The sequence below is a fragment of the Medicago sativa genome, chromosome 4 (genome assembly GCF_051527215.1).
Source record: "Medicago sativa cultivar Bolivia chromosome 4, Bolivia_mono, whole genome shotgun sequence".
Taxonomy (NCBI): domain Eukaryota; kingdom Viridiplantae; phylum Streptophyta; class Magnoliopsida; order Fabales; family Fabaceae; genus Medicago; species Medicago sativa.
The window spans coordinates 39,717,300-39,738,037 of NC_140752.1; the positions used below are offsets into that span (position 1 = coordinate 39,717,300).

General features: G+C 36.7%; 1 non-coding gene and 1 pseudogene across 1 annotated transcript; one reads left to right on the forward strand and one right to left on the reverse strand.

Moving 5' to 3' along the window:
• Positions 1-8: 8 nt before the first annotated feature.
• On the reverse strand, positions 9-19,366 carry LOC146929343 (uncharacterized; annotated as a pseudogene).
• On the forward strand, positions 11,726-11,832 carry LOC146929344 (small nucleolar RNA R71). Its single transcript, XR_015009113.1, has one exon. It is a non-coding gene; the product is annotated as a small nucleolar RNA R71 (small nucleolar RNA).
• Positions 19,367-20,738: the final 1,372 nt, after the last annotated feature.

Below are 20,738 nucleotides of genomic sequence, written 5' to 3' on the forward strand. Positions count from 1 at the left end.
CATTTTCATCATGGCTTTTTCTCTTCTTCTTCAAGACACATGTCCACGTACTTGGCACTTGCTTCAACCTTTTCTTCATGCATGCACAGCTCACAAGCAAGATTAATACTCCCTTTGATGCTTAAACATAATTCTCTTAAGATACTTGGCTTGTAGTTCAATAACTCCTTGTATAATGATTAAAATTGAACTTCAAAGCTTGATAGTAATTGCATGTCTTTTTCATTGATTAGTTTGCCACTTGTTTTGCTAGATATCAACATATTTTTTGTCTTGCTAAGTACCTTATATAAGAATTTTTATTGATTGATTGACATTGGGAATATATGCGTGCTAATTGATTAGCAATAATCATATTAATTAATTCTTCACTGAATATTTCTTCCCTTGCTTCGTCCATTAATGAATATTGATGATTGCTTAATACAATATGAACAACATGCATGGCTGGTTGATTAGTAGAGAAATCGGGATATGTTGAGTAAAACTTGAGATAGATAGATCTTTCTTTTGCAATATTTCTTTTGAACGATTGGACTACTTCCTTGAGTGCAACCGGAAACAAGCTAATTTCTTCAAAATTTGCGCTTAGATAAATACATTCAATAAGTCCAAATTGGAACATATTAAATGTTAATATCTGTGAAGCTCTAGGAGTGATTATTGCTTTAATTCCAAAACCATTTCTGCTTACCATATAAAAACAATTATTTTTTTCTTCATTCGTCCAACTTTTAAGTCTATTAAAATTTTCCTGAAATTTTTCTTCTGAAATTTGTATCTAAAGCTCATGTTCTTTTCTGGAAATAATTGGAAGATCATCGAAAGAAGAAGATATTCTTCCTAATATTTTCATCGGGTATCTTTTTGGTGCCTTACTTCTTGTTGTCTCGGAAAAAGTTCTTGGACCCAAATAAATTTAATTTCTTGATTTTTCTAATTCTTTACGATATTTCAAAGCCTTCTCCACCACTTCCTTTGTAGCGTAGGCTTGGTGAGTAACTCCAGAGATCTTTTTTGCAGTGTGGGGCTGCCTTGTACCACTCATCGTGTAACACCCTAATTTTTAATATTTGTTTATTAATATAATTATTAGTTAATATTAGTATTATTATTAGTAAAATGTTGATTGTTTGACATTATTATTTTTTATTGTTTTTATTTGAATTAAATCAATTTTGACATGTTTGGGTGAGGTTGTTTAGTTAATTGGGATATAGACATTGGATTAATAAGGGTAGTATATGTAAACTAGAGATTTAATTAATTATAGTAGTTTAGCTAAAAAAAGAATGGGATAAAATAAATTTTAGGGTTAATATGTCTTTACCCCCCTGTAATATAGGCGAGTTCCGGTTTTCCCCCTGTAAAAAAAATTCTTTCGATTCCAACCCTGTAATATGAAGATTCCGTCGAAAACCCCCTGGTCGAATATTGGACCCCCCAGCTGATGACGTGGCGCGCTGAGTAACCCTTTTCTGCTGACGTGGCGTGCTGACTGTATAATTAATTTTATTTTTTATTTTTTTTATAGGGTACACGTGGCATTTGTCATTTTTTTATGTCTTTACCCCCCTGTAATTTAGGCGAGTTCCAGTTTTCCCCCTATAAAAATTTTAAAAATAAAAAATAAAATCTGGAAAATTTTAAAAAATAATTATTTTTTAAAAAAAAATTCTGGAAAATTAATAAAAATTGAAAATAATGAAAAAAATACTGAAAAAATTTAAAAAAATTTAAAATATGGAAAAAAAAATTTCGCATGACATGTGTGTATATACATACCACATCATTAAATCATTTTAATAATAAAAATTAAAAACTTTCAAAAATAACAAAAAATCAGATTATTTTAAAAAAAAATTAAAGATTGATTTTTTTTTTTAAATTTTAAAAATAACAAAAAATCAGATTATTTTTTTCAAAAAATAAAATAAAAAAGCAGAAAAGACATTTAGATTTTTTTCGAAATTTTAGCAAGTGTACTAATTTATATCGATAAGCGGCAATTTCGTCAATATTCAGGATGTATGTTAATGGGGGGTTGCCTTAGGAAAACATGTTTTTTTGCAATAATAAATAAATTACTGAAGAATAAAATTGGTTTTGAAATATGATTAGAGAAATGATTAGGTCTTTCGTATCATCTATTCGTCCCTTATTAGTAATCTACACCTAAATCATATGATTGTTAATCGGTTTACGACAATTAAAAAAACAGCTCAGATCAATCCCTTAACTCAAAGCCCTTTTCTCTAATTATAATTCCCTAATTCTTTATGTGAACCTATAATCATTGAAGGTATGGAGTCCGTTAATTTTAGAATCAAAACCTAACAACTTTCAATCCCTATATTGTTCGTTAAATTGAACAAAATAAATATGTAGGAGTTATAAAGTGGTGTCAGCAGTCCTGTAATCTCTAAAATCAATTATATTGGGTAAGAATCATAAAAGCATTACGTACAATTTATACTGAATAAACTATAATAACTTTCATAATAATTCAGAGTTACTTACATGGTCATGAGCTAGAACAAAATCATTTATGACCCAATCATAAAGGAACTAAATCATCAAAGGAATAAACAACATAAAAGAGAAAATAAACCGGAAGACTGAACAATTTTTTCAAATTTTTAAAATCCGAACTTTTTCATAATTTTTAAAATTTCCAAAAAAAAATTATCCATAATTTTTAAAATCCCGATTTTTAATTTTTTTTAAATTTTTTCAGTATTTTTTTCATTATTTTCAATTTTTATTAATTTTCCAGAATTTTTTTTAAAAAAATAATTATTTTTTTAAATTTTCCAGATTTTATTTTTTATTTTTAAATTTTTATAGGGGGGAAAACTGGAACTCGCCTAAATTACAGGGGGGTAAAGACATAAAAAAATGACAAATGCCACGCGTACTGTAACATCCCGCCTGTCAGAATCGGTATATTACCCGTTAATCGTGCCATAGGAATTAATTCAAGGAAAGTAAGTTTAAGGTTAATATTTTATGAGGTGTCAGTTTAATACGGGAAAATATCAGAGTCGTTTCAAGGACGCCTGTGGCAAGGGCATTTTAGTAATTTCACGAGTGAGGGATATTTATTTGATTTGGGGCCAAAATATCTTCACAATCTTTTCACTTTCTCTCTCTAAGTTTTTGAAGTTGGTTCTTGCTCTCCCTTCTCTCTACTCCCACGCCCTCTTCTTGTCTTCTCTCCACCAATCTTTTCCAAAAACTTCTTCCTTACATGCTAAGCTTTTAAACTTTGTTCCCTCTTGATCTCTTAAACTTAAGAAAGCTTGGATTTTTGTTTTCTTCTTTCCCTCCTCTCAAGAATGGATTCAAGAAACTAGGGTTTGGATGGTTTGAGTGAAGATGATGTTAGAAGTTTGAGCAAGAACATGTTATGGTGTCATCTTGATCAAAGAAGTGATAAGAAAGTATTAAATGGATTGTTTTCATTACTGTTCCTCCTCAAGAGAAGTTCATGGAGAATTAGGGATTTGGTGAAAGCTTTGGGTTAGAGTATAAAATCAAGATTGATGATCAAGCAAAGGATCATGATGCTAAAGATTGTAAGAAAACATCAAGATAATAAAGATTTGGGTTATGTATCAAGAAGTGATCAAGCTAGGGTTTTGGGTTTGTATGAGCTTGGGTTTTGATGATGCTTCAAGAACTTGATTAGGTGAGTTCCTTAGATAGCTTACCACCCTTGGTTTATGTGTTTCATTCATGTAAGAAAACTATATGGATTCTAGGGTTTAAAGTATAAGTTAGTTGCCCCTTTTCTTGCCATGCTTGCTATACTTGTGCATACTTGTTCCATGACTGTTTTTACAGGTTTCTAATGATCCTAAGGGTCACATAGCACTTGGAGATGCTTGGTTTGAGGTTTTTAAGTCAAAAATATCAATTTTGAGGTTGCAGGACTGTCACAGCTCGCCACGGCGAGCAAATGGCTCGCGAGGCGAGCTAGGAGGCCGAACAGGGGGTCCTGCTCGCCCCCAACTCGCCATGGCGAGTAGGAGCTCGCCTCCCACACTAATTCACTCGCCTAGGCGAGCAACACAGTGGGGAAACCCATTGTTTTGTTCGCCTCAGGTCGTTCCGGCGATTCACGAGTGGTTTTTGCTTGTGCAGTCTTTTTAAGGAAAGTAAACCCCCCTCAAACCAAGATCCTAGATGTTAATTCTTGTAAGAAATCTTTCTTAAAGATAAAGCAAGTATATGGCAAGTATATATTCAAGCATGGTAAACGAGAGAATTTTGTTATGAACCGGGTAGCAAAGATAATCCTTAAGGAAAGGGAAGAAGCTAGAGCCTCGGTATAGTTATCGAGAACTTAAATAGTTAGAAGAATTAGAATGCTATGCATTAGTGATATGCTTGATAAGACGCAAGGTAATAAAGAGTATTATCTTAGCATAGAAGCAAGAGCTATATAAGTATGGCAAGACGTGAATCGATTTCATATCCGTTCACAAAGTTAGTTAAGCAAGCATATAGTTACCTCTAGAGGGATCAGTTAAGGATCCAAGGTAAAAGAGATAGTATGAATAGGTTAAACCTTCATTCATGCATAAGACCAAGATTATAATAAGAGTGTTATGTCTCTTGAATTCCTTCCAAGGTTGGGTTCAAGGGGTTCCCCACGGGGAATGGTTAAGCCGAAAGGGAGCCGCATTTCACTAAGTTAAAGTGTCGTGTCTTTTATATACCTTCCAAGGTTGGATATGAAAGGTTCCCCTAGGGGAATGGGGTAAGCCGTAAGGGACCCGCACGTTCACTAAGGGAGTCCGGTGCGCTATGCAAAGCATTTTCACCGGTAGTAAGGGATGAACTTCCAGGGTTACTCCACTCGGGACTAATCCATAAAATGAACTCAGATAAGTTGTTTGTTACACGCTAACTTAATTAATGAAGCTAACTATGCATGATTATTATACATGTTTATATTATGTCATAGAGCCTTGACGTAGATCGTCAAGAATAAGTAGAGACTTGGCGTGGTTCGTCAAGAAGTAGTAAGATAGCAAGAATCTCTTATGTGATAAGAGATGATATGTTGCTGAAACAACATATTAAGCAAGTAGAAGCAAGTATAGAAAGATATGCCGATGACGAACTTAGGTTTCCCTAATCGTCCGGTTTAGAGTCGTGTCATGAAAATAGTATGAGAGCCCTGATGCATAGAGTGTATTCTTGGCAAAGCGGATTTAGTTTCCCCTCGACCGCCATGACACGTATAGAAGAGAAGCCTATAACAAGTTAAGAATATTATGACGGCCCTAGTATGCATGACCGTCTAAGAAAGCAAGTCCCCACACACGTATAATCAACCGGCAGGTTGTATTGTAGACACGTGGTGACCGTAGGTTTTCCCCGTGGTTGCCTATAGCCTAGGGTTAGGTGGAACTCACTGAGACATTATGTCTCATCCCAATCCTTATTTGTTTCAGATATCAGGATGGTTTGCAAGCTAGTAGCCGAATGGATGCTGCGACAAGTGTTGGTTCGTACCCGATGCCGGATGTTGTGGATCTTCAAGGGTGTATACATTATGTATTAGGAAAGTTTAAGATGTAATCTCTTGTACGAACGCATGTTGTTGTATAAACATTCATTTGAAGTTTTATTGTTGTAAATTTTTAATGTATCCAGTACTAAAGATAACGCACGTGCTAGACTTTCTAGATACGTCTAGTATGGGTGTTACAATTGGTATCAGAGCAGGTCGATTCAGACCGTGCCTTGGGTCATTAAGTTACAACAAAAGTAGCGGGACCATTGGGTTCCGGGTAAATGTTCTAGTTGTTGTTGTTAGTTGAGCCTGATCAACTCAATTTAACATTCGACGATTAGAACGGATGCCTGAGAGCTGAATAGGACCCTGGAGGAGCGAAGTATGTGATGAAGATGCATTGGAAAGTAAGAACTCGGAAGGAGTATTAGTAAGAAGTTTGATTGTGCCAATGGGTGGCCGGTGAACTAAGTAGTAGAAATGTGAATTCTTCGGGAATGTAAGGTAATGTTAAGAAGGGACGTTCTGGCAGCGTTGGGTAAGATGTTGTAGATACATCGTATACCCGTGAGTAAAGAATTTGGAAATGTCTAAGTATGATCTGAAGCTTCAGTAAGATTTTTTGTTGAAACAGATTTATTATATAGGAAGGATTTGTATTCCAGAACGTCAACGCAAGGCTACAAGTTAGAAAGAAGTTGAAGTAGGCTGGCGGAATTAGTAGGCTCTCAGGGATAGCGTTCTGTGAATGAGGTTATGGACTTGTGAGCTCATAGTGGACAACGTTCTAGTGTTCTGAAAGTACGATAAGTCGCAACATTGTGAGGCAAGTTACTCGTATTAGAAGAAGTTAAGGATTTAAGCGAAAGTTTATGTTGTCAGAATTAAGGCATTGATTTCCGACGTGTTGAGAATTGTATCGAAGTAGGTTGATGGTTGCCGTGCATATATAGTAGAATATTTTACGATGATGGGAATGAATGATATGCATTGGATTACCTGAGAAATAAGGATTTTCATGTGAAGAATGTTTTTAGGAAAATTGAGCTGAAGAAACTCGCCAATAGCGAACCTGGAGCGAAATTTGAGTTTTTCAAAAAAAAAAAAAAATTGTCAATTCGTTCCTAGGATCTATAGTGGCTAATGGGGGAGTTGTCTTCACACTCTTTTATGCAACAAAAACCTTTTATGACATTAAGTTATGAATGCATATCACATCCTAAGATTTTCAAAGAAAAATGCATGAGCAACTATTAACGAAAATTGATACGGTTAAGGTAACTTTGGAAGTTAATATGTCAAGGGTCGAGAAAGAGTTCAGATCAAGAGATTAGAAAATCTGGTATTGAGAATGGACGTCACGGAAGTGAAGACATGAGTAAGAATTAAAGTGGTGCGGAGTTATAAGAAATCACAAGGTTCTTGGATTTTGTGAAAATTATGATGTATCCCTCAAATCTATGTTTTGCTTGATTAACTTGCTGAAACTCGTTATGATGTTGAATAACGATGTTACACGATTTTAGAAAGATATATGCATATGGGTGATTGAAGTTGATATTTTAGAAATTCAAAAGAAATTTTTGCAGGTACCGGTTGTTACGACTCGCGTAGAGTATACTAAACTCACTAGGACTAAGATTTGATGGAACATATGTGTTGTCAACTCGTCCTGTGAATTTAGAGTAACAACTGGGGCTTAGATTCAGTATATTTTATAAACGTTTATAGTGGAAAATCATCAACGTCGATAACCCATGTGCTAATTTACAAAGTTTCCTTTAAAAAAAAAATCAACGAGCAAGCATAGGTACGATTAAGCAAAACGTAGTAAGAGAGAATACAAAGACACCGTATTTGATGCATAAGGCATATATGTTCAAGTGCGAGATGAGTTTACCATGGAAAGTCGGAAAGACAAATCATGGAAGTAGTAAGTATGTAGTAACAAAGATGTACTCTATGAGTTGATATTTCTCGAGAATAAGTACAAGCAGGGCATTTACATGTCAAGAGAAAAGTCTACCTTGAGATTCAATCTTACAAGCAAAGGGTAGAGAAAGGTTGCAGAGTTGATTGCAACATAGAAAGTTTTGAGAAGAGTCAAGAAGATATTATTGAAATGATAGAAGGAGTGTGAAGTTCACTCGTCTCAACGGATTAGATGAACTAATCAAAGCCAACCGGTGGGAATCAGAGTTGCGCCGCAGAAATTAATCGGTAAAGGATGTGAACGGTGACCATGGAACATGGAACTTTGGTTGTTTAATTGATGTTGTCGAATGTGTAGAAGAGCATATGCTATTATATTTGAGTGAAGTCCATGATATATATACACGAAAAAGTACATACCCTCCTATACCAAACTTGTTAGATGATAACGACACTTCCTAGAATAGCAACAAGCTATGTTTGCAATTTTCTCAAAGTTAAGATTGGTATCAAGGAACTTGTGAACGAAATTGTTTTAAAAGTATGATATTAAACATTGAAGGAACCGATGAGGTGCACCGTAAGTGAGCAAGCTCACTTAAGATGTACGAGCTTCAGGGCCAACTTGTTATAAGAGAGAAGAGAGAAGGAAAGAGAGGAAGAGGAAAGCTCACAGTTGTTCATTGAGGTCCATAGGGAGGACCTTGGAGATGAAGGTGTTGCATCATCCGGTGGAGCATCTCATTGTTTTCTTGTGTTAAGCGGTTGCCCCTTTGAACATCATTTCGAAGCCCGGAGATCTCAACACCTTGCCTTTGTTGCTCGGTGCTTATCCTTTCAACTTCATTGTGAATCCATGCCCACCTTTGATCTTCATTAAACTCACCGGCTTCATGGCCATGGTGCCCCTCCTCTTGGTGCAAGCTAGCACCTTCTCCAGCATCATCATCTTGCTCACCAAGAACCTGCACATCATCAACATACAACCAATTCGCTTCCACCTCGGTGGTAGTCCGAGATGGGTTAGGAAGTAAAAACATGATTGGGACATTTAGCTTGAGTTGGTATTTCATGGGTGGACGATGTTTTATGAAATTCATAGCAATGAGGGCTTCCCTATTGAGCCTATTGTTTCCCTCAATCGGTTTGATCCCCTCATCCTCACTCACCCCAAAACACCTAGCTATATATGTAATGATGCCACCCACCACTATGTCTCCCTTACCGGCTTGTCTAGTACCTACAAAGTCTAGATAATCAATCAAGTAGAAGCAAGTGTTGATGGGGTGGTTGTATAGCATTGCCCATAACATGAACAACTCATCGGTTCTAGTGTTTCCTAGCTCGGTTTACCCCAAATAGTGCAAGCCATTACCCTCTGAAGGTACCTAAGGACCGGGTTGTGAATGTTGCTAGCTTTGTTGGACCTAGAGACAAAAGATGTAAGGCCGGTGATACGCTCCCAAAAGGCAGCTGGTTGGTAGTTTTCTGGTTTTAGGCTAGGATCCCAAGAATCATGAATATACCCCTCGATTGCAAAACCTAAGGCTTCACAAAAGTGCTGAAGAGACATGTTATAATCAATATTCATTAACCGAAAAACAACTCTATGGTTAGGGTTATCAAAATTCAGCTTATCTTTAGTGAAAACAATTGAGCTTAAAAATTCATAAGTGAAATTTTCATAACCCCGCATAGGTGTTAGCATATCAGTCCAACCTAGCCTTCCTATCAACCTAAAAACATCATCTCTAAGCCCTAGTACACTCAAATCATAAGAATCAGGATATCTAGAAGGATGCAAGGATTTAGAAATTAGAGTTTTATACTTGTCCCTTTGCTTGTTGTCTTTGAACTAGATTCCATGATTCTTGACTTGTGCTTGCTTCTTTGAGGGAGGACCGGAAGAGCTTGCTGGTTCCTTACCACCTCTTCTTGAAGCCATTGACCTTGGGTGTGGATTTGTTTGAAGGTTTAGGGTTCGGGAAGATTTTTGGTGGAAAGGATTGGTTTAGGGTTGGGGTTTATGGTTTAGTGAGGTTTATGGGTTTGGTGATGGAGATTGGTTAATAATTTGTGGTTTTTGGCTTAGGTTTTGAATGATTAGGGTTTTGGTGAATTATGGGTTTGGATGGATGAAAGATGTTTTTGATTGAAGGTTTGTGTTTTGGATGAAGTTTGTGATTGTTTGGTGAAAGAATTGGGTGGATTGGTTGGGTTTTGAGGGAGATATGAAGGTTTGAAGATGTGTGGTTATGGAGGTTTAGAAAGAAGTTTAAAAGATGAAAAAGGGTTGTGGTTTGTGAATGAGGAAGAAGAGTAGAAAAAATTGAATATATGGTGTGTTAGAAATCGGGCACGGCCGTGCCACCTATTGGCACGAGCCGTGCCAACTTACTGGACTTGGCATGGTTTTTGGCTTGAACATCTGGCACGGCCGTGCCAACATTAGCACGGGCCGTGCCAACCTTCTGGACATAGGGGCTTCAAAATTTTCAACTTTTCTTGAATCACACTCGGACAATTACCTATAAAACACTTAAAAGAAAGGAAAACAAACAAAATAAAGCATTTAAATGCGTGGGTTGCCTCCCACGAAGCGCTCTTTTAATGTCATTAGCTTGACGGTTAGGAAAAAATCCTTAAAATGGATCAAAGAGATCATGTTGTGTAGATGACGCTATAAAACGTTCTTTCACATCATGATCTTTAATCATGTAACAAGAGTAAAGAGCGGGACCTTTCATAACATTTTCCAACTCAAAGCCGACCATTGTATCACTCACTTGAAAGACTATCCTACCAAGTTTAACATCTATAAGAGCTCCCGCAGTGGCGAGGAAAGGTCTACCTAGGATTATAGGGACGTCTTCGTCCTCTTCAATGTCAATGACTATAAAATCAGTTGGGATGTATATCCCTTCTATCTTAACAGGTATGTCCTCAACAAATCCTATTGGTTTCATGGTAGAACGATCAGCTAACTTCAACTCTATCTCGGTAGGTTTCAACTCTCCTATTCCCATCCGTTTAAAGAGGGACAAAGGTAACAAACTAACGCTAGCTCCTAAGTCACATAAGGCATTGTCAACGGTCTCACTCCCAATCATACAAGGTATGGCAAAACTACCTGGATCTCTAAGCTTAGGGGGTGTCTTTTGGATGATTGCACTAGTATCCTTAGCCAAAGATATTGTCTCACTATGCTCTATAGCTCTTTTCTTTGAAAAATTTTCCTTTAAAAACTTGGCATATAGAGGCATCCTAGACAAAGCTTCCGCAAAGGGGATTTTAATGCAAATTCTTTTAAGGATGTTGACAAACTTATTGAATTGACCCTCTAATTTAAGCTTAGCAATATCTAATGGGGATGGAGTTTGGGTCTTATCAAGCAGTTTCTCACTCTCTATCATAGTTTTCTCACCTAAAAGCTTAACATTTTCTTTCTTGATGTTTTGAACCTTAGCAATAGTATCTCCTAACTTACTACCCTCAAAAGATATGACATTAACATTAGCTTTAGGGTTGGCTTCGGTTTGACCAGGAAAGACTCCCAGTGCTTGAGAAAGAGTGGACACTTGTTGGGCTATTTGGGAGATTTGTGTTTCAAGCATTTTAGAATGAGTAGAGATAGAATCAACCTTGGTATTGAGTTTGGAAAGAGAATCGTTCAGAAATCCAGTTTGGTTTTTAAGTTCTTGAAGTTGTTTATTTTGGTTGGCAATAGAATTTTCCAACAAAATTTCCAAATTGGATTTCTGACCGAATCTCTGGTTGTTTGCATAACCAGGTGGTGCTACTTGTCCATAGGGATTTTGATTTTTGTAAAAATTTTGATCTTGTCTCATCCCTTGGTTGTATTGAGCATAGTTCATGTGCTCAACACCATTAATAGCACTACCTAGTTGGCAATCAACACCTACATGACCAGTTATACCACAGATTTCATAAGAAGAAGGAGTAGAAGCAGAATTGACAGCACTAACATTGAATTTTTCAAATTTTTCAGTTAATGCATCAATTTTGGAAGCAAGGTGGTCATAGTTAGAGACTTCGTACATACCTGCCTCCTTTTTGGAGGTTGAAGAACTAGTGATGGCTCTCTTGTCGGTCCATTTGTAATGATTTTGAGCCATGTCTTCAATCAAGGCGTATGCCTCCGTGTAGTTCTTGTTCATTAGGGCTCCACCTGCAGCTGCATCAACAGACATCTTAGTGGTATAAGATAAGCCATTATAAAAGGTGTGGACTATGAGCCAACTCTCTAGACCATGGTGGGGACAAAGTCTAAGCATTTCTTTGAAACGCTCCCACGCATCATAGAGAGACTCCCCATCCTTTTGATTGAACCGAGTAATTTGGTCCCTAAATTTAGCAGTTTTGGATGGGGGGAAGAAACGGGCAAGGAATGCTTGCCTCATCTGATCCCATGAAGTAATGGAACCGACTTCGAGGGAATGGAACCAAGCGCTAGCTCTATCCCTTAAAGAAAAGGGAAAGAGATGAAGTCTTACGGCCTCTTGGTTCTCCTTCATGGTTCCACTAATTCGTAGGAAAACAGAGATGTGAAGATTGGGATCCTCGGTGGGAGATCCCGAAAATTGGTTTTGCTGCACCAAGTTAAGTAGGGCAGGCTTGATTTCAAAATTATCATCTTCAACCGTTGAGTACACAATAATAGCTTGTGGCTCAGCCGTAGACTGCGTTGCATACTCTTTGAGAGTGCGATTAGCCATGGCGGTATTATTTCGTGCGTCTCTCTTTCCTTTATGCAAATACCTTTCGATCTCGGGAATTAGTACCACTCGATTTCTGGTTTTTCGCATAAAAAATTGAGAACCCAAGAAGTTAATGATAACAGAAAAATAAAAAGAAAAGAAAGATAATAAGAGAGAAATCTAATCACTAAAGAAAAGTTAATTAAATTAGTTAACTCCCCGGCAACGGCGCCAAAAACTTGATAGGCCAAACCGCAAGTGCACGGTCTATCTAAGTAATAGTAGTAAAGTAGAGTATCGTTCCGCTAGGGAGTTGTTCAATCTAATTAACTTTAAAAGAATGATTAGAGGAGGAGAAAATTTATAAAAAAGGGAGGTTTAGTTGCTGAAGGTAAATAACAATAATAATAAAGAGCCTTGGGATCATTGGTTCGTCATAACAACGAATCCTTCACAATCAAGCCTTAAACTTATAATTTACGTTATTCTTAATTTCTAAAGACAAGTTTCTCTTTAGCATATCAAAGCTTCTCTCGAAGTCAGTGAGTGTATCCCTCCAACAACCACACCTATTCTCATGGGTGATTGCCTTTGGGACCCTTGAAGATCGAAACTTTATATGTCTCAAGGTTTGCTAGACTATTCTCATGTTTCGCAAACCTTGTCTAAATTCACTTGTTCGAATATCAAAGCTCCGCGTTCGCTTTATGAATTGATATTTGAGATGATGAATTAACCATTTTCAAACCCTCCGCGTTCGCTTCCACAGTTTGATAATAATTAATTCATGTTAAAACAGTGAATTTAGATTAGAAATTAAGGTAACATATAATTAGGGTTTAAGGCTTGGATTGATTCGGATTACGTCATTAGACTTATCCAACAATCCCAAGACAAAGAAGTCTACTCACTCATGTTCATTGTAGACATGGGGGAAGAAGAGAGAAAACAATAAAATAAATTGCGACAAAGAAATAAAATAAAGGAAAGAACTTTATTAAAATAATTGTTGCTAAAATAAATTCAAAGAGTAAAAGGTGTCTTGTTTATGATGGAATGCTACTCTATTTATAGCTTTACAATCGACTTAGAAACTAAGCAACTATAAGGGCAAAACAGTAAAGCTGCAACAGGGTAACTTGGGCTTGAAGAAAAGCAGCAAAAGAGCATCCTGGAGGGTGGCACGACCGTGCCACATGTTGGCACGGGCCGTGCCAAGTTTCTGACTTGGTGGGATCATATTTTTGCATTGTATTTTCATATTTCTGCACCGTATTTGCTCCAGTCCTCTTTCTTTTGCTCCAAGACACCTTCCACCATATATTCGTTCCTAAAATAAAATAAAAAGCAATTTGTAGTAAAAGATTTAAAAAGGAAATAAATATGCAATAAAATAAAATCAAATCTAATTAAAACTAATCTAAATAATGCAATAAAATAGACTAATTAATGACTCATCAAACTCCCCCACACTTGAATCTTTGCTTGTCCTCAAGAAAAAGGCAATAGACATTAGCAGCAGCAAAAGATTAATCATGGCAATACTATTAAGAACACATGTCTCAAAAGTAAGGTTTTGTTTCAAGTACACTAATCACAATTTCAAACATTCCTCGTGAACCTATTCAACCCAACATCAAGTCTTAAGTGAGTGTGTGTGTGCAGTCCAATCCTCTTCTTGCTCCTGTATAAGACAGATATTATGAGGAACAGGTTCTATCCTTAATGCTAAAGTAACCGAGAAAAGTCCTTTCTTCATTTCATATAAGAGTGATGGGAATTTAAGTTAAAATTGAATTAAATTAACAATTAAGCACAAGGGGCTGCAGATGCTTAGGGGCTATCTATCCTCATAGAAAGTCTTTTTGGATGTAATTGTCCTTTCCCCCTAGATTCAAAATCACCCTAAGCAGTGCTACAAAATTTTTATTTATTTCATCTCCGCGTAGGAAGTCTTTTTGGATGTAATTGTCCTTTCCCCCTAGCATTGATGAAATTATTTTACTTTAAGTTCAAATTAAGGAGTCACCACCACAATTAGGAATTTAGGGATTGTCCTTTCCCCCACATGTTGGTGCCATTCTCCCGCCCCATTTAACTTCACCAATCAAGAATATAACAATAAAGCACAATTGATTAATTTCCCACACAAACTTATACTACTTTTACTCTAAAGACTTTAAAGGGTCTAAGTTAACACTAAAGATAGAACGTGCTCCTTAAAATACCTACTCATACATTTGCTCAAAGATTGCAACCGGGTGCTTTTCTCATTGGAGAATTTTCACAATAAAACAAGATATGGGTATAGCAAGAACATAAGAAACACAAGAAACAACCTTTAAAGAAGAGACAAAAAAAAAAAAATTATGCCATATTTTACATTAAAAGCAAGCTACTGGTCATGCCTTTCACTTTAAAAACAAAACAGAAGAATAAAATCACTGTATTTTCATATTTCTGCACCGTATTTGCTCCAGTCCTCTTTCTTTTGCTCCAAGACACCTTCCACCATATATTCGTTCCTAAAATAAAATAAAAAGCAATTTGTAGTAAAAGATTTAAAAAGGAAATAAATATGCAATAAAATAAAATCAAATCTAATTAAAACTAATCTAAATAATGCAATAAAATAGACTAATTAATGACTCATCACCACGTCAGAAGTTCTCAGAGTAACTGCCAAGTTAGTGGGCCAGTGTTACTACAAAAAGTAACTTCCAGCGTTTCCACTAACTCTACTATTCAGAAGCATAAAATCCAGCTTCTGGACTTCAGATGCCGACGTCATCATCAGAAGCATATTTTCCTCAGAACCTCAATAAAGAGCTTTTGATGGACCATGACTTCTGAACTGACTTCAGAACCTAAAATCCTATTCAGGAGCAAGCAACCTTTTAATCAGACACAAAGTGCATGTTCAAATTTTTCTTTATAAAATCAAATCTTTCAACAATTAAAGGCTTAGTAAATATATCAGCCCATTGATTCTCAGTATCAATGAATTGTATATCTAAAATTCCTTTTTGAACATAGTGTCTGATGAAATGGTGTTTGATTTCAATATGCTTAGCTCTTGAATGCAAAATTGGATTTTTAGACAAACAAATAGCAGCAGTATTATCACAATAAATGGGAATACTGTTAGCAATAATCTAATAGTCTTCCAACTGATGTTTCATCCAGAGTAGTTGTGTACAACAACTTCCAACTGATGTTTCATCCAGAGTAGTTGTGTAGACATAGCAATAGTTGTTTGTCTTTTGCTAGCCCAGGATATAAGATTATCACCCAGAAATTGACAATTGCCACTTGTTGACTTTCTTTCAATCCTATCACCAGCATAGTCAGCATCACATAATCCAATTAGCTTATAATCTAAGTATTTCCTATAAAGGAGTCCAAGATTAGTTATTCCTTTCAAATACCTGAAGATTCTCTTAACAGCAGTCAAATGAGATTCTCTAGGATCTGATTGGAATCTTGCACACAAGCATACACTGAATAAAATATTTGGCCTAGATGCAGTGAGGTATAACAAAGAACCAATTATACCTCTGTACAACTTCTGATCTACTTTAGCTCCTTCATCTTCTTTGCTTAGGGTGCACGTAGGATGCATTTGAGTGTTCATCACTTTACAATCTTCAAGCTTGAACTTCTTCAGAAGCTCCTTTGTGTATTTTGATTGATGAACATAGACTCCATCTTTACATTGATTGATTTGAATCCCCAGGAAGAACTTCAGCTCTCCCATCATGCTCATTTCAAATTCATCCTGCATTAGTAGAACCAAATATTATATCATCAACATATATTTGCACAACAAGAATATCTTTCCCAAGGGTCCTTTTGAAGAGTGTTGTGTCAACCTGTCCTCTTTTAAAATCATTTTTGATCAAGAAATTACTTAGTCTATCATACCAAGCTCTGGGAGCTTGTTTCAAGCCATATAGTGATTTCTTCAGTTTAAAAACATGTTCAGGATACTTAAGATCCTCAAAACCAGGAGGTTGTTTGACATACACTTCTTCTTCAATGACACCATTAAGAAATGCACTCTTGACATCCATTTGATATAATATTATGCCATGATTAACTGCATAGGAAAGAAGTAACCTGATTGCTTCCAATCTTGCAACTGGAGCAAATGTTTCAGAATAATCAATGCCTTCTTGTTGACTGTAACCTTGTGCAACAAGTCTTGCTTTGTTTCTTGTTACTTCTCCTTGCTCATTCAACTTGTTTCTGAATACCCATTTTGTTCCAATAATGTTCTTGTGCTGAGGTTTGGGTACAAGATCCCACACATCATTTCTTTGAAATTGATTCAACTCTTCTTGCATAGCTAAGATCCATCCATCATCTGAAAGTGCTTCATCAACTGTAATCATTGATATAAGTCCAATGATTGAATCTTCTTTTCTGAAGTATGATCTTGTTCTTCTTGGACTATCTTTGTTTCCAATGATTAGCTCCTCATGATGTGAAGACTTGTGCTTGAATTTGTTTCTGGGAGGATCTGCTTGATATGAGCCATCTTGTTCTTCATCAGAAGCAACTTCATCTTGAGCTTCTAATGTGGGTTCAGCTTTTGGACTGTCTTCAGATTCAGCTATCTGATCAGGTTCTGGAGTATCTTCAGGAACCTGTATCTCTGCAAAACTTTCATCTTGCTTTGGAGTTTTATCTCCAAGCTCTTTGTCATCAAATTTAACGTGCATAGATTCTTCAACACAGAGTGTTTCTGAATTATACACTATGTATGCCTTTGACCTTTCAGAGTAACCTAAGAAGATTCCCCTTTAGGCCTTGGCATCAAATTTCTTTAGGTAGAGCTTGTTATTCAGAATGTAACATGTACATCCAAATTGATGAAAGTAAGAGATATTGGGTTTTCTTCCTTTAAAGGGTTCATATGCTGTTTTCTCCAAGATAGGTCTGATATAGATCCTGTTTTGGACGTAACATGTTGTATTCACTGCTTCTGCCCAAAAATGTTTTGCTAAATTGTTTTCATGGATCATGGTTCTTGCCATTTCTTGTAAAGTTCTATTCTTTCTCTCTACAACCCCATTTTGTTGTGGAGTTCTAGGAGAAGAGAATTCATGGACAATTCCATGTTTTTCACAAAAAGCTTCAAATGGCTCGTTTTCAAACTCTCCACCATGATCACTTCTGATTTTCGAAATCTTTGTTTCCTTTTCAGATTGAATTTAAGTGCAGAAACTACTGAATACATCACAAGCAACATCTTTACTCTTTAGGAATTTTACCCAAGTCCATCTGCTGTAATCCTCAACAATAACCAATCCATATTTACTCCCATATAAGGATGCAGTGCTAATTGGTCCAAATAAATCAATATGAAGTAATTCCAAGGGTCTAGAGGTTGAAATAATGTCTTTAGATTTAAAAGATGATTTCACAATTTTCCCTTTCTGGCATGCACCACAAAGTGCATCTGAATGATAGTCAATGTCTGGAAGGCCTTTGACAAGTTGTAACTTACTAAGTTTAGAGATTAATCTCCAGTTAGCATGTCCCAACCTTCTGTGCCACATCCACTTCTTATCATTCACTAACAGAAGGCAAATCACCTTATGATCAGCCAGTTCAGAAAAATTGATTTTGTAGACATTTTCTACCCTCTTTCCCTTGAACACAATGGATTTGTCTTCCTTGTTGATTACAGTACAGTTGGCTTTTTCAAATAACACATCATAACCATTGTCACAAAATTGACTAATGCTCAAAAGGTTATGTTCAAGACCATCTACCAACCATACATTATTAATTGAGGTAGAGGAATTACCAATAGTTCCTATATCTATGATCTTGCCAGACTGGTTGCCTCCAAATTTCACATTTCCTCCTTTTTCATTGTTAGGCTGAGGAACATAGACTTCTCTCCTGTCATGTGTCTTGAGCAACCGCTGTCTAGGTACCATGATTTTTGTTTCTCCTTTGCTCTTAGACATACCTCGTTTTCATCTTCAGAATCTGATTCTGATCTAGCTTCTGAAGTTGCTGTAGCTACTAACCCAACAACTATCTTTGCACCTTCATCAGCTTCCTCTTTATCAGATCCAGATTCACTTTCCAAATCATCCCAGGTTGCCATTAAACTCTGCATAATCTGCTTCTTGAATTTGCTTGGTTTGAAAGATGACTTCTTTGACTTGTCCTTTGACTTCTCTTTCTGAAGATCAGGGCAATCAGCAATGAAATGTACAGGCTTCTTACAGTTGAAGCATCCCTTCTGATCTTCTTTCCTTGAGCTTCTTGAGTTACCCCTTCTGGTCAGAAACTTTCTGTTCTTCTTGGCCAGATACTGAAGTCTGTTGGAGAGCATAGCCATCTCAGCAGTATCTTCTTCAGAGTCTGAACCAGATGGTTCTTCTTCTTCAGATTCAACTACTTTGAGAGCTTTTCATGACTTGCCTTTGGATGGAAGAGCTATTGATTTACTCTTCTTAGTAGACTCATGTTCAGTAAGACTTAACTCATGAACTTTGTGAGAACTAACAAAATCTTCGACACTTAAAGTGTTTAAATCTTTAGCTTCCTCAATGGCAGTCACCTTTGGTCTCCATCTAGCAGGCAAACTTCTAAGTATCTTGATCAAATGATCAGAAGCAACATAACTCTTCTTCAGTATTTGTAGTCCAGAGACTAAGGTTTGAAACCTTGAGTACATCTCCTCAATAGTTTCATCATCCTTCATCTTGAACAACTCATACTGATGAACCAACATAAGAGCTTTTGCTTCTTTGACCTTCTTGCTACCTTCATAGTTTGAACAGAGAGAAGCAAACATAGCTTTAGCAGTGGACTTGTCACTCATCTTCATGTACTCTGCTTTAGGAATGGCAGTGACAAGTGCTCCTCTGATAATATGATGCTTCTTGTAGAGTTTCTTCTAAGCAGAAGTATGTTTCTTTCTATCAACAACAGCTCCTTCTTCATCAAGAACCAAGTCTCCAACACCTTCTTCAAGTATGTCCCATAGTTCTTCGTCTAAACTCATGACAAAACTGTAGAAGTTGGTTTTCCACCAAGAAAATTCTTCAGGGTCTCCATTGAACTTAGGACTCTTTCCTACGCTGGATTTCTTGTTGTTGTCATAATCACATGCAACAGTAGTATGGTCAGGCCCAGATCCATAAGTAGAAGTACCACTAGACATGTTTTTCTCAGATCTTTTTCTGTTACACTGTTAAGTGTTGAGTTAACAGACCAAGGCTCTAGATACCAATTGAAGGTGAGAAAAACACAAGAAGGGGGGGGGGGGGGGTTGAATTGTGTTTTGAAAAATTCTTCGTTTCTCCTATAAACTGAACACACTGGTCAGAAGCTAAGCGAGACAGCTTCTGAAGTCATAATCAGAATCTGAACGCAGCGCATAAAAACAGAGGGAGAGAAGAAGAAAGACACAAAGCAATTATACTAGTTCCTTCCACAATCCGGAGGTAGTCCAGTCCCCCTTGCATTTCCAAGGAGATTTCACTAAAATGTAATATCTGATTACAATTGCTCAAGCACACAACAAGAGACTTCCTTTGCTCAAGCACACTTCGCAAGAGTCATCCTATGCTCAAGAACACAATCAAGAGACTTCTATGCTCAAGCACAACTGCAAGAGACTTCTAGACAAACAAAATTACACAGAAAATTGTTTGAGATTAAACACTTGATATACAATCAGAGGTGCTCACAAAATAAATCAGATACAGACTCTAAGACTTAAGAATTTCTAAGATAAGAACTTGAGAAACAGAAATTCTAAGTGACTTTGAAAGCAGAACAATTTCAGCAGAGGTTTGGCGCTTGTAAATTGTAGTAGAGTCGTATGCCAATCTCTAAGTCTTCACTCCTTTATATAGAGGTGTGAAAGAGACGTTGTGAAATTGCCAGCACATCAAAAGAGTTGTTGTTGAAGCTTGATCTTTCACCAATGATCTTTTTTCCTGATTTGGTTGTTGTCCTATGAAGAACCAATTTGAAATCCATTCCCATTGTGAAGGAACATCTTTGCAGGCGTAGTTGTATTCTGGAGCTGTTTTCTTGTCTTGTAGCGTGGACACAAAACAGAGTAGTGGAGAACGTGGTTGTACAGTTCGTACATAGTACAATGTCAACGCTTTTGAAGATAAGCTTCCAAAGCCTTCAAATCTTCACCAAAATGACCGTTGCAAAGTTTCACTAGTCTTCTGCAGTGTTTTCGAATCCAATAGACAGCTTTTGAAGTGTTGATCCTTGAATCTTCAGCTTGTGGTGATAATCAGCTTCTGATGAGCTTCAGCTTCTGATGAAGTCGCTTCTGAACTACCCGTTTCTGATGAACTTCTGCTTCTGATGACTTTCAGCATCTGATGACGTCATCATTCTTCAGGAACACTTTGTCTTCAGGAGCATTTTTAGTCTTCAGGAGCACTTCTCTTCAGACGCTTTAAAGCTTCCTTTTCTTGATTCCTTAGCTCTCTTTTTGTTCTTCAGAACCTTTATATGATGTAAATTTTTAACTATGGTCCTGTACACTTGAACAAATATTAGCTAGT